Source organism: Malania oleifera, chromosome 2 (genome assembly GCF_029873635.1).
Source record: "Malania oleifera isolate guangnan ecotype guangnan chromosome 2, ASM2987363v1, whole genome shotgun sequence".
In the NCBI taxonomy this organism is placed as follows: domain Eukaryota; kingdom Viridiplantae; phylum Streptophyta; class Magnoliopsida; order Santalales; family Ximeniaceae; genus Malania; species Malania oleifera.
The window spans coordinates 575,797-590,575 of NC_080418.1; the positions used below are offsets into that span (position 1 = coordinate 575,797).

The 14,779-nt window shown below is 38.0% G+C and overlaps 1 protein-coding gene across 6 annotated transcripts in view; it reads left to right on the plus strand.

Moving 5' to 3' along the window:
• Positions 1 to 14,779, plus strand: part of LOC131148999 (ABC transporter B family member 25, mitochondrial) — a 140,528-nt gene that overhangs the window by 49,791 nt on the left and 75,958 nt on the right. The gene's annotated exons all lie outside the window — the stretch shown is intronic.

Genomic DNA, 14,779 nt, shown 5'->3' on the forward strand with positions numbered 1-14,779 from the left:
ATTTTAAGGGTATTCTATGTTCACAAAGCACACTTGAAGCACTTCTCCATTTTACCCAACCTGCTTTAATTCTATGCATTACATCCTCTTCAATTTCTCTCTCAGCTTGCATAATAGATCCAAGGTATTAAAATCTACTATCTTCATCTTCAAGTTTGACTTTGTCTCCAATATTCTTCCTACTATTACTAAATTTACATTTTATATATTTTGTCTTATTTCTACTTATCCTAAAGCTTCTGTCCATAATTCTAGAGTCTACTCCACCCCTAGTTTCATCAATCAAGACAATATCATTTGCGAACAACATACACCATGGAATGACATTTTGGATATTACTAGTCAATTAATCCATCACCAAAGCAAAAAGATAAGGGCTCAAACCAAATCCTTGATGTATACCTGTTGTGATTAGAAATTCTCTAATCTCTTCACCCATAGTTCTAACACTAGTCATTACTCCATCGTACATATCTTTAATAATGTCAATATACCTACTACTTACACCTTTTTTTCCCTAAAGCCCACTATACAACTTCTCTAGGTACTTTATCATACACTTTCTCTAAGTTGATAAATATTATATGCAAGTCCCTATTCTTTTCTCTAAACTTTTCCATTAATCTTCTTAAAAGATATATAGCTTCTGTATTAGATCTCTTAGGCATGAATCCAAGTTGATTTTCTAAGACCTTGATTTTTAGCCTTAATATTTGTTCAATTACCCTTTCCCACAGTTTCATTGTATGACTTTTAGTTATGACAATTTTGAATATCTCCTTTATTTTTGTATATAGGTATTAAAGTGTTTTTCCTCTATTCGTCTAACATTTTCTTAGTTTTATAATTGTGTTAAATGAATTAGCTAACCATATAATTCCATTATCATCTAAGCATTTCCAAACTTTGATTGGGATGTTATCTTGTCTTATAGATTTTTCATTTTTCATCTTTTTAGTGCAAATGTAACTTCATTAACTCTGATCTTGTGAATAAATCTCATATTTTTAGTTTTTACCCACGTTTTTCAATTTTAAGTTTAAGCCTTCTACTTGGTTTTTATTAAATAGCTTACTAAAGTAACTTTGCTATTTTTCTTTTATATGTTCGTCCTTAACCAAGACAATATCCTCCTCACTTTTAATACATTTTACATTATCGAAGTTTTTACTATTTCTTTCTCTAGCTCTAGCAAGTTTAAATATATCTTTTTTCCCTTTTGTATCCAATCTAGCATATACAAATGATTAAATGGTCTTTGTTTATCTTCACTAATAACCTTTTTTTGCATCTTTCCTTGCCTCTTTATACTTTTGAAAGTTATCTATGTTTCTACCCAAAAATGTAATACAACTCATCCTAGAGAGCGCCCCTAAGAGTTGGTTTAGATGGACCATGCATAGTATACCCACCATTGGCACCTTCCTTTCACTTCAACAAGAACAGAAAGGGAAAACAACCCCCTAAATTATCTACTTTAGAGAAGTTTCGAGAATCCCACATAACTGGAACACCACTAGAGGCACCTCCGAAGGGTAAGAAGCCCATCCCCTCCAACGACCACCCCAAATGCTCCCAATAATGCCTTGGTCAATCATCTCTAGTTTAGTTTCCTAAATCAATATGATGTACAGTGAATACTTATACAACACTTCCTTAATCAAACTTCTTTTTCCTCACACCCCCAAGACATCTCACATTACAAATTTACAACTGATAATCTTCATATCTTAAATTTCTTTCTGCCGTTCCCTATCCCCTTAACCCCCACCATCCCTAAACACCCCGACGGGTGCCAAGAAAAAAAGAATGGTGGATACCAATTTTCTTAGTTCTTTTTGAACTTTCTTCTTCCTCCTCTCATAGGTTCTAGGGCTCAAACCCAACCTCACCTCCTTTATTACGGGGTGTACTAGTTTCAGGCCAAGGTCTTCTAGAATGTTGAGCGAGTCTATCAAGTCTCTTTTACCTCCCTCAGAGCTAAAGTCACAGCCCTACCCTACAAGAATCCTTCCTTTGGCATAAAGTATTACAAATAAGATGAGGTTGAGTAGGAAGGGAAGGATACTAATACTAGCTCTAGAGTGGCCTGGATCCCCCAAAGAAGCATCTACCTTCTCAACATTGACCCCCCTCCCCTCGCCCAAGGAAGAAAAATCCAAGTTATCAACATGAAAGAGATTAAGCTCAGGGTTAGAAGACAAAGACCCCCTATCGTTTGAGGCAATCAATTGATGAAAAAATGATTAATAGAGTCCTTGTTTGTGTACAACGAGGATCCCTATTGTTGACCAATATTCTCCATAGTGAGGCATTGCCATTCAAAACCTCATCTTCAATTGCTCCTTCAAATAATTTGAATAGCCCATTCTCTTCAGCAAGTTCAGCCTCAACTCTATTCTAATTTGCTAAAATAAAATCTTAATTCGCATGAAGGCTAATCCCTTTCTAACGCTGAGAACTTTGCACTGGAATATTGGCTTTATTTAACCTAGTCCCTTCAAAATCCTTGCTGATGCCTTCAAACATATAAACGAGCCCTTTCTTTTCAAAATCAGCTCTCAATCGCCAAAAGCTCCTTCTTTGATTCACACATATTGCCCATCTTCTCTTCTAAATCATACACCAAATTGTCAATTGTTTCCCCCTTTTGATGTTGAGTTCATCCTCACTATTGTAGTTGCAGTTGATGGAGCAACTTGATTGTAAGGGTCACCTTGCTTCTAGCTGCTCGTAGAAACTTCTTCGATAATACTCTCTGGTGTTGGTTTTTCTGATCCAAGCTGTCCTTTGAAAGCTGCCTTCCCAGGACGTTCAAATTAACTTGTTTTGGACTACCCTTCTTTGGCTCTATTGTTGGCCTTAATTGCTGTGTTTCTTTATTTGGATCCCTCACAGAATTTGATTCTATTTTTTTTTTAATGATCCGCACAGCCTTGGCTTTCTTTTGCCCAGAAAAATTAGACCTGTGAAATACCACCCTAGCTACAGCCAGCCCTTTTGGCCCCACAAACAACACCCCCCCCCCCCAACCGGTAAGAATGAGTGTTTTCCTAGTGCCCCCACCCTTGTCAAGGGGATAGGATTAGTAATAGTTGCATTGCTTCCGGAGCCCTTTCGTAGTGGGTTGTTTCCATTGCATCTTCCTTTCTCGTTGTTTGTGTTTGTATAGCCACACCTGCCTTGGAGGAGTTCAAAGATAACCTCTAAAACATGCTAGTACTCTCCTTTTCCTCAACTCTCTGAATGTCCAATGACCCGCAGTTAGAACATCTCCATTTACAACTATTAGGATTGGGTACATCTATTGATGACGCAGATAATTCGAAATAACAGCAAAGAAGTCCCTCCACTCAAATGCAATGTCGTAGAGATTCTTGCTATTGGCCTTCGTCAAATGTAAGAACCTTCCCTTACCATTTTCAAGTTTTACCGACACACTGATCTCTACCTTTCAATACAAAACTCCACTATAGCTTGTTGTGCCCCTTTCATTGTCTGCACATAATACCCCATCTTCATTACCCACACGGTTTCCTCTTTAGTTGGGATGATGAAGAAAAGAAGCTTGCCTGCTATTTAGTTGTGTGGAAATTCAAAGCATCTAGGTGGGTTTTAGCAATCACCTTCTTCTTAGTTTTAAAAGTGGCGTGTTTATTGTTTCCATGTTGAGCCCTAGTGAGCCGAAGAGTCTCGACAGTTATTTTGCGAGACTAACAAAGAGAATAACTCTTCTTTCTCCCTACCTTTCAAGGATCTCCAAAAGTGAAAATCCCAAGAAGGTGAAGAGGGGATAACTATGAGGTCTTTCCAAAAACAGATATTGCAACCTTTACCTAGCAAAAATTCAGTATGTAGATTAAAGAGGGAATAACTATGAGGAATAGCTTTCCATGGACTTTCCGAAGAACATCTGGAACCCAAATTAGTATTGCACCATTCTCATCCATTTCAAACTTACTTTTAATAACTCCATGCCACAAGGAAGAATCCTATAGCGGGAACCACCAAAGCCATTTCACTGTGGCCAAGAGAGTTGCTTCTTTGGACACTGAATTTCCAAGACCCAAACTGCCCTCTCGTTTGGATATTTCTTTTTGAAAAAAATAGAGGATCCGTCGATAAAAACTTTCACGACATCGAATCATTTCATCATGCTTCGGTTGAGAGCCAACAAATTTGGTCGTTTCTTATCTCTGGAAAAGATTACAAACAAAGGTGGGATACTAATGATTTGCATGCTAGAAGGGAAGGGGCAGGGGGGATGAATGAGGTTTTTTGATATTTGTCAAGGTTCTTAAAGAACACAAGAAAAATGGAAGCTTTAGCTCTAAGGAGGGACTGAGAATGTGCTGTTTGGATTGTAGATCAACAAAGGTAGGAGCAAGGGCTGTGTTTATCGATCAGAATTTTTTTGGTGAGAACAAGCAGTATGATAGAAGTTCTGGGGAAGTTACAAATTAGAGGGTAGGAGGAACTCCAATGAGGATGGACGGAGGGGAAGAAACTCTAGTGAAGGAAATCTTGAAAGGATAGAACCTGGACAAGTTAAGTTTGACTCCTTATTTAATGGGGGGTTTAAGGAGAGATTCTATAGACAATATCCAAGATTTCCCCTATGCAATTACAATGAAAGGAGATATTTGGAAACAATTGGAACTTTTAGGGGGCCTGGAGTTTCCTAGTAGGCTAGAAAAATGGTGCAAATGATTGGCCCAAAAAGATTAATTCATATGGGTCTAATTTTGCAATTTTGGAATTGCAAAATGGCTCGAGAACAGTTATAATAGGAGGCATCTAGGCTTTTTTCCTAATTAGTGGGTAGGTGCCCTCCTCTTCCGAAGAATGTTTTTTATGGGATATGAAGAATAAGAACCTTGAGGACATCTATGGTGCAATTGGAGCAATTACATTTGGGTGAAGAGGGAGAAGGGGAATAGAAAGGTTGGGGGAAGTTCAAAGAAACAAAAGATATTGAACTCCAAGAAGGAAAGGCAGAGTAGTGATGGATATGCAGCGGACTCCTTGGATATTGAATAGATTGGATGAAGTCAATGGTCGCACAAACAATAAGATGATGGAGGCAGGACTTCTAGATAAGAGGAAGGGTAAAGTTGTGGAATCCAAAAGCCATGATGAAACTAATTTGGAATATATAGAAGATGGCGAAGAGTCTTTGTGATCATTTGAGCTTGAGGAGAGGAGGCGCATGACTTCTGGATAAGAGGAAGGGTAAAGAAGTTGTGGAATATGAAAGCCATGACGAAGCAAATTTTGAATATGTACAAGATGATGAAGAGTCTTTATGATCATTTTGAGTTCGAGGATGAGGATTTGCTAATAGAAAAGTTAAAGAGGGACAAAGAAAAGAATACTGTATTTGTAGAAAGTTGTATTGGTCTAGGTTTGAATAATTAGAACACAAACGAGGTTAGGATTTCAGATCGATGTTTTCTTCCCATTGCAACTATAGAGCCCCAATCCTTCGATAAACCCAATCATTTACCTTTTGCGATCTTATGAAGAGAAGACAAGTAATTCAGTAAACAACTCCAAGGAAAAAAAATTGGGGAGCACTGCTATTTTCGAGGGTATGCCATTTAATCCCGTGTTTTCTCGTATCAGCTCTAAACTATTGAATTGCCTTAAGGAATCAGGGGATGAACGAAATCTACAAATTGTTGACCTTTTAGGGGATGACAGACAAAACTAGGCAAATACTCTATGGATATAGTCTATATCCAGGAGACTAAACTGGAGAGGTTGATGGGAGGGGGTTCTGAGGTGCATTTTTTTTTTTTGGGGGGGGGGGGGCATAGTAGGGAGTGGGAATTCTTACTCTTGAGTGGTGCTTTTGGTGGCATGCTAGTTATATGGGATTCTAACAATTTCAATTGGACACCTTATATATATATGTGTGTGTGTGTGTGTGTGTGTTTTTTTTTTTTAATGTTTTATTTTACCCTTTTTGTGTTATTTGAAGTGAGAGGGTGGGGTCAATGTTGGGTTTCTTCTGTGTATGGGCCTACTAGACCAACTCTTAAGAGTTCTTTTTTAGAGGAGTTGTATTATGTTTGTGGTTTCTGCCCCTCTAGGTGGATTGTGGGAAGTGATTTTAATGTAGTGAGATTTCTTAGCAAGAAGAAAGGGGGATGTAGAGTAGCAGCTAGCATGCAGAATTTCGGTTTGTTTATCAGGGACTGTAGTTAAGAGATATTCCCTTAGGGAATGCTTTATTTACTTGGTCTATGTGGGGTGGGGGGTTAAGAGTGGCAGCTAGCAAACTTGACAGCTTCTTTTTTTTTTTTGCAGCGAGTGGGAGGATGAGTTTCGAGGCCTTTCTCATTATGTACTTCTTAGGACTATGTCTGATCATTTTCCAATCACGTTGGAATCTAGAATGGTGTCTTGGGGTTCTGCACCTTTTAGATTTGAGAATATGTGGCTGGATCATGCAGCCTTCAGGTCTTTGGTTAGGGTAGGAACTGGAAGTGGATTGGGGTGTATTCCGATTCATGAGAAAGTTGAATGGCTGAAGGAGAAGTTGAACGTTTAAATAAAGAAGTGTTTGGTGACATCAGAATTAGAAAATCTAACATCTTGAGCAAGTTAACTTCACTCAATAGGAGGATCAGGATTGTAATCTTACAAACAGTGAGGAGATTAGGAGGGTTTCCTCAAGAAACTAGCTAGAAGGGGTGATTTTTTAGGAAATGAGGAGTTGGAGATAGAAGATCAAATTCGAATGGATTAAGGATGGTGACTACAATTCTTTTTTCTTTTATGACTAGCTAATGGGAAGAGAAGTAAGAATTTGATTAGGGAGTTAGACATGGGGATGGGATAGTTTCTAGTAATCTATGTCATATAGCTTCTGTTATCACGAATTTCTCCCAAAACTTGTATTCGGAGGAGGATCATTGTTAGCCGATGATAGAGGGGGATTAGGTTTGAACCTTATGTCTGTTGATCAGATGTGTTGGTTAAAGAGGTCTTTTGATGAGGAGGAAGTTAGGGGGTGATTTTTGGGATGGAAAGAGATAAGGCTCCAGGCTCGAATGGTTTTAACATTGCTTTCTTTCAAGAGTGTTGGGAAATAGTAAAGGTGGATCTGTGAAAGTTTTTAGTGAGTTCTATGAAAACAGAGTCCTTAATAAGAGTATTAATTCCTCTTTTATAGCCTTGGTTTTGAAGAAAACTAATTCTATTAAAGTGGAGGATTTTAGACCTATAGTCTTGTCTTTAGTGTGTGAGATTATTACTATGGTCTTTAAAATAGGTTAAGTGCGGTTCTTGATGATACCATCTCTAGCGCTCAAAGTACGTTTATGGGGCGGAGGTAGATAGTTAATGCTATTTTAGCTGCCAATGAGGAGGTAGAGGATATTCGTAGGAATAATAAGAGGGGGTTCATCTCTAAACTAGATTTTGAGAAAGCATACAACAAAGTGAGTTGGAGCTTCTTGGATAGAGTTTTTATGAGAAAGGGTTTTGGGGTGCATCGTCATCGTTTAATCAGGGGTTGTTTGTTTGATTTGTGGTTTTCATTAATCGTGAATGGTGAGCCTTAATCTTGGTGTGGTGCTTTGAGGGGTATTAGACAAGGAGACCCTTTATTCCCCTTTTTTGTTTGTCCTTGTAGTGGATGTTTTGAGTAGGTGGATAGAGCGTTGGAGAGGGGTGTGGTTAGAGGTCTAGAATTGGGGAGAGAGAGTGTGGTGGTTTCGTATCTCCAGTTCATTGATGACACCATCTTCTTTTTAGAGGATCATAATTTTCTTTTGGGAGTATTTTGGGTATCGTTCATATTTTCGAGAGGGTGTCTGGGCTTAAAATAAATATGGGGGAGAGTGGTATAGCGGCTATAAATTTTCCAGTTGAGCATGTGAGGGAGGGACTAAAAAGGTGGGCTGTGGTATATTGGATTGGCCTTTGACATACTTAGGTGTCCCTTTGGGGGATAACCCTAAAGATGTAGATTCTTGGAACCCGATAGAGGAAAGGGTGACGAAGAGATGAGATGGTTAAAAGGGAGTCCTCTTCTCTCTTGGGGATATAATTACTTTGATTAAGGCTTGTCTTGCTAGCATCTCATTATATTTCCTGTCTATCTTTAAGATTCTGGTGGGAATTGCTAGCAAGTTTGAGAGGATCATGCAAGAGTTTTCGTGGTCCAGCTGGGGGAGTCATGGGTACCATCTAGTGAGTTGGAATGAGGTATGTAAATCTAAAAAGCGGGTTTGGGCCTTTGCAAGTTGGTGCCTAAAAACACCTATCTCCTAGCTAAATGGCTATGATGCTTCCCTCTAGAAGAATCATGCCTCTAGTGTAAAGTAATAAGAAGTAAGTTTGGGATGGATGAGAACGGGTGTGACACTATTGCTAATTTTAGATGCTCCTTGTGGGAGTCCATGGAGAGCCATTTCTCAGATCTATCCTTCTTTCACCCCTCACACTAACTTTGAGGTGTGAGGGGTTCTTATATTCGTTTTTGGAAAGACCCTTGGCTAGCAAATGCTCAATTTTCTGCTTCTTTCCCTTGCGTCTTTCATCTAAGTTCTGAACAAAATAAATTCTTTTTTTTTTTTTGTTGGTGAACTGAGTAGTCCTTTGGTTTTCTGGATTCTTCATTTTGGAAGACCTCTAAACAATAGGGAGATGGTTGAAAAATCATCTTTGCTATCTTTATTTAGTGAGAGAAACCTTTCTTCAGGGAGGGACATTCATTCTTGGTCTTTGGACCAGTCAGGTGTGTTTTCCTGCTAATCTTTTTTGAATTTTTGATTCATTCCAACTCTTCTTTCTCTCTATACTCTACTATTTGGAAGGCTAAGATTCCACCTAAAATAAAGGTTTGCACTTGGTTGGTTGTGCTTAATAAGATAATGCTAATAATTTGTTGAAAATTAGGAGAACTATGAAGGCTCTCTCTCCCGATGTATGTGTGCTCTGTTACAAGAACTCTGAGACAACTTCTCACCTTCTTTTGCAATGTGAACTTGGAGTATATGGAATATGTTTTTTGGAGTTATAGGAGAAAGCTGGGTTTGTCCTCCCTTGGTGGAAGAGTTCTTAGGAATATCCTTCACTGGATTTGGTAAAAGAAAGGGCAAGGAAACTTTATGGAAGTGTGGCTTTTCTTAGTATTATGGGGTTCATGGATGGAACGTAATACTCGGATGTTTTTGGGAAAAAAATAAAATATTTAGCCTCTTTATGGTGTGTCAAGTATGGATTTTTTGAAGAGGAAAACTTTCAGGAGTTTCAAAAAGATTGGAGGAACATGTTGACTTGATGATTTTTTTCTTAGGCATTTTTATGTTTTTTGTTTAGTGTTAAGAGTGTCTTAGTTTGTCTTGGGAGATCTCTCATTCTCCCTCTTGTAAGTTCTCTTTCTATTAATGATATCTATTTTGTTATAAAAAAAAAAAAAAAAATCAGCTTGCCTTAAGAAGTATTCAGAGAATGTCAATCGCATTGAAGACTTGAAAAGCATATCCCCTTGAAGTTTCTATTACCCACACACCAAAAGAGAAGCCAAAAAAAATGATCTTCTGCTACATCAACAAAAATGATAATTTTTCCGTTGAAAATATACATGACTTACATTTCTTCCGCAAACCCCAAAGTACTGCAATTAAAGCACAATTTCATAGTGCTATTCCTTCCTTATTCCAATCAAACCCAACAAAAGATATTACCAAATTTCTTTTCACTGTCCCTAGACAAACCCAACTTTCTCCAAAATAATTGAATAGCCTGTTCCACACCCTCCATGCAAAATTGCAATGCAAGCAAAAATGTGGAGCGAATTCTGAGCAATTAAAGTTAAAATTAATAATTGTATCTTATCCTCCATGCAAAATATTGATAGACCTTTTCTTAGGCATCAAGTTATAAAGGTAGAATTACTTGTAATTATTAAGCTTTGATGTAAAGGGAGGATTTTATTCTCCTTGTCTTCCTTTTCGTTTCATTCTTCTTGTACATTCTGTGCTCTCTAATAAAATTTGTTTGTTATTGAAAAAAAAAAAAAACCTTTTTCCAGTAAAATTCATTATGAACCTTTAGCAAGTCATCTTTAACCACTGCCAAACAATCTTGAAAGAAGGGCACATTGAAACCATTCGGGCTTGGAGCTTTATCCCTCTCTATTCCAATAGTTGAAAGTCACACTTCCTCTTCCTTGAAAGGTCTCTCTAGTTATTTTATCATTGGGCAAAGGTCCCACTCTAAACCTTCCACCATCATCTACTATCATCCTCCCTGGAAAACTAATTATGATAAAAATCAGTGATCTCAGAGGTGATCTTGCTAACATCTGAGATAATTTCCCCCGTACCCTAACTCCTTAATCAAATTCTTCCTTATTTCCCACTAGCTATCTTATGAGAAATTCTAGTATAGAATCACTATCTCTTATTTATTTAAACTTTCTCTTCTGCCTCCAACTTCTTATTTCCTTTAAAATCATCGCATGCAATTCATTTTTCTATGGACTTTAACTCCTACTCCCCAATGAGATTAACAACTACCTTTCTAATTTATCCAACTCTCCTGAAATGCTAGTCTTTTTAAAACTAATATCTCCAAACACCTCCATATTCCACTCTTTCAATTTTTCCTTCAACCTCTTCAATTTTTTCATAAATCTAAAGCCTTCCCAGCCCCCTTCCACTTCTTCCCTGCAAGAATCCCTCACCAAAGGCTGGAAAGAGCCATGATCCGAAAATATGTCTTTAAACCTGAAAGGATTTGGACACCAAGAAACCTTGATTCCAATAGGATAGAAAAGTGATTAAAAGGGTTCTAGGTAAGACGATTTGAGTGAGATTAATGAACTCATCCTCCCACTAGCTAGAGAACAAGAACCTGTCAAGTCTAACTGCCCTAGCTCCACCCGCTGACCATGAAAAATTAGGATTACATGAAGAAAGATCCCTTAAGCCCCATTCCCTGATTAACAAATCAATTGCATTAACCCTACATTCCTGGGGAAACCAAATCACCACCCATAATCCACTGATGGGAGGAAAATCCAGAAACAAAATGAAGCTTATCCCAAAAGGAACTCCTCGGAGAGCAGGTCTAGAGAGACCATACACCCAAGAAACTCATCATTGACCCCAATGTCATAGTTCTAACAAGAAAGAGAAAAAAGCCTACTAGACTATACACTTTGGAGATATAATGAGCATCCCACAACGCAAGAATGCCAACTGCTGACCCGTGAGAATGTACAAAAATGCAATCCTTATTATGCCCTTCCCAAATCCCTTTTACAACATCCCTATCAAATATATCAGGCGTAGTCTGCTGGATCAATACAACATCAGGAGAACTACTAAGAAAAATCTCCCTAACCAAACTTCTCGTCATAACATCCCTTATACCCTTAACATTCCAATTGTCAGTTTTCATTGTCTGATGCATTTACCCCCTTTCTTGGTACCCTTTCCACTCCTATAATTGATGGAAGAGGCCAAATTATTTAACTCTTTCTGAAGCTTCTTCTTCTTTGGCTCATAAAGGAACAAATTCCGCTTCATTAATACCCCTCCCAACTTCAGAAAGAAGACCAGCTGAGTCCACCTTATCATGTGTAGGTTTAGGAACTGGCAACAAAGACCCCTTTTTAGTCAATTCTTTTGTCTTGTCTGGGTTGTGCTAACATAATCTTCTTCTACATGCCCAATGTCAGAGGATGAGAACTCTCCTCCCCACAATGCTGAGTAACTTGTTAGGGATTTTCAATCTACTTTAACATCTCCTCCTTTTCATTCACAAATGTCCCTGTGAAAGTTGAGTCCAATCATCTTCTTCTTACATATATAAATCGACTCTCAACTGATAACCCAGCAGACCATTTTTAGAATCACATAAACTGCTTAAATTTTCTGCCAAATCAGATATCTTTTCCTCATCTTCACCATTTCCCTCCTCATGTGCTCTCTCAATATCAGAAGGTAGTGGAGGATGAAAACCATTATTAAAACCATTCTCCACTATATTGCTGCTAGATGGATCATCTTCCAATTGGTTGCAGACACCTTTTTGATGTAAATACTTAAATTCCAAGTTGTCATTATTGTCCCTCTTTGAGTTACCTTCAACTATGTGCTGCACAGACCCTTTAGCTAAAATACTCCTTCCCTCGATTTGGATATTGATTCTTCATAAATGCCATTCTTGCCTTTAGATTGATTGTCCTTCTGAGAATTATCAAAGCAACAGTCTCCTTCTGAACTTACTACAACTAGAGGAAGCCGGAGCTTAGGCAAATTTCCTTTCTAGCCCTGACTTCCTCACCTTCTAGTAATCTAGTTCTTGCTAGGTTGCGAATTAATGAGCCCACTGCCTTAAGCCCACAAAGAGGCGGATCATCCTTTTGAGTTGGCCTAGGCCCAATCCTCCCCTTTTCTTTAATTACAGGCCCATTCCTCCCTTTTGATGAAAACGAATTTGGAATTGGAAACAAATTTAAAATTCGAACCGGATAGTGAAGCTATCCTTCTGCCCTTGAAATGAAGGGATTTGTTCCTCTCGGAAGATCTCCTCCACCTCACTAGCATTGTTCCAACAACGTCTACGAAGGAGTGCTGCCCCAATTGCTTTGATACCCAACTCCGCTTCATCTTCTACTTCTCATGGTTGATAAGGTTCAAGGAGCCACAGTCTATACATTGAAATGCACATCTGTCATCATGTTCAGTCCAAAGCTTCGAAAGAGCTTTGAACTTTGAAGAAGGTTCTCCACCCTTCGCTATTCTTGCCCACAGGGAGACATAGGGCTTGTTTCTTTCCTCCTTTGATACCCTTTTCTAGGTGAATGAATCTCCCCTTGTTGATTTGCAGATTGATAGAGACCTAGATGCCTTTGCCTTTGAGAAGAAGGCCTGCTCAATTAAGCTCTTTGACTCCTTGAGTCCTAATGCATAAAAACTCCTAATTATTCACCAAGATGTAGGAGAAGTGTCTCTCAGTGAACTCTAAAATCTAAAAGACTGAGGGATCACTGCGATATGCAAATAGGTTTGACCCTCCATCCTACCTATGGAATGTAACTCGACCTCAAAGAACCTACCTTCATGATTTGTCTTTATTGTTGTATCCAATGTGATGAAGAAATCAGTTGAGAATGAACAGACCCATTGCACTGCTGAAATAGTATGTATGTTCCACTAATTTCTAAATCAAGATTTGTCTTCTGGATGGATGAAACCCCATCCCCAACCTTTTCAAGTAACAAGTGGAAGGATTTCCTCTTGATTTGTAGAGGTTGGAGGAGATTCTCCTCCATAACTGACCTTGCTCCATCACATTAAGAAGAAAAGCAGGCAATGATAGGGAATACAGGAGTGGAAACAAGAGACATAGCCCTTATGAAAGCACCTCTCTTATTAAGGACATTTTTGTGCTTTCATAGTTCAGAGCTTGGCTCTTTTCTTTTCCAACATTCTTCTTTTGCTTGGAGTATAGAATAGATTGTTTGGTTATTTGGAGAGAGTTGGCTTATCCAAAGTAGATTGTTTGGCTATTTCCTATAGCGGTTTTGGCAGGAGCCAAGATGCTACTAGCAAGGTCTTAAATTTTGGTAATTTTTTTTAAAAACTTGATCAAAATTACATATTTTGGGAGGGATAAAAATGAAATCAATTTCTATGTCCTTTTTGGCAGAATTTTTGGAATTTCAGCGTGAATTTGGGGAATACCTGCTGAATTTTTTGAATTTCTAAAATAAAAAATGAAAGAGCAAAATTTGGGAATTTTTTTATTTTGTTTTTTAAATTATTCGCGATCATCAATTTTAATATTTCCCAAAATTTCATTCGTAATTTCCAGAATTTGAATTCAAAATTTTTGTAAATTAAGATTTGAAGTTTCTGTTGTAGTAGTTAATCCTTGGCTGGAGTTTGTGGAAATGTGCGGTTTTTTTTTTTTTTTCAGGGATTTGGTTTAAACAGAATGTGCATGTGTTTACAGGCAAGAGTTTGTTGGTACCATTGCTCTAGGATAGGATACCTCGGGTAGGTCTGCTTTGGCAGGTGCTGTATTTTGATTTCTGTTGTAGTAGTAGGTAGTCCAGACGGATTGGCAGGCGCTTGTATTTTGATTTTGTTTTAATTTTTTTTTTTGGGTTCTATTTCATTTTTGGAGGATTTCTTATCCTGCTCTCTGTATGTTCTTTCTCCTTTAGTTGAATATTTTGTTTTTGTATAAAAGATGTGAATGACTAAATAACTATGCAGGGGATGTTTTTAAAAATATTTGGTGCAGATAATTTGTATTTTGACATGTATTTGGCACTTGTTTGTCTAATGACCATGTAGTGGCAAATTGTCCTTTTATGATCTATTATTTTTATTTTAGATAACAAAAGAAGTGATTTCATTGGTAAGAGAAGAATTTACAAAAAAGAGAAAAAGACTTCTCCCATTGAAATTCTGTATAAATCTCTTCCCCCCCCCCCCCCCCCCCCCCCCAAAAAAAAAAAAAAACTGGAAAAAAAACACAAATCCGAGCAGAAGATTCCTCCATTCTAACTTCCTTAAAGCAACTGAAACCAACACACCATAAAGAGACTAGGTAATGAATCTTCTTCCACGTCAGCTGCCAATCAATTTTCTCCCTAAAAAAATCCATGCATTACGTTCCAACCATAATCCCCAACACTGCAAGAACACCTCATTTCCAAAGTGCAACCCTCTCCTTCCTTCTACCAAATTACTCAAACGAAATAGATAACAATTCTTCCACTGACATTGGGCAGACCCAATAT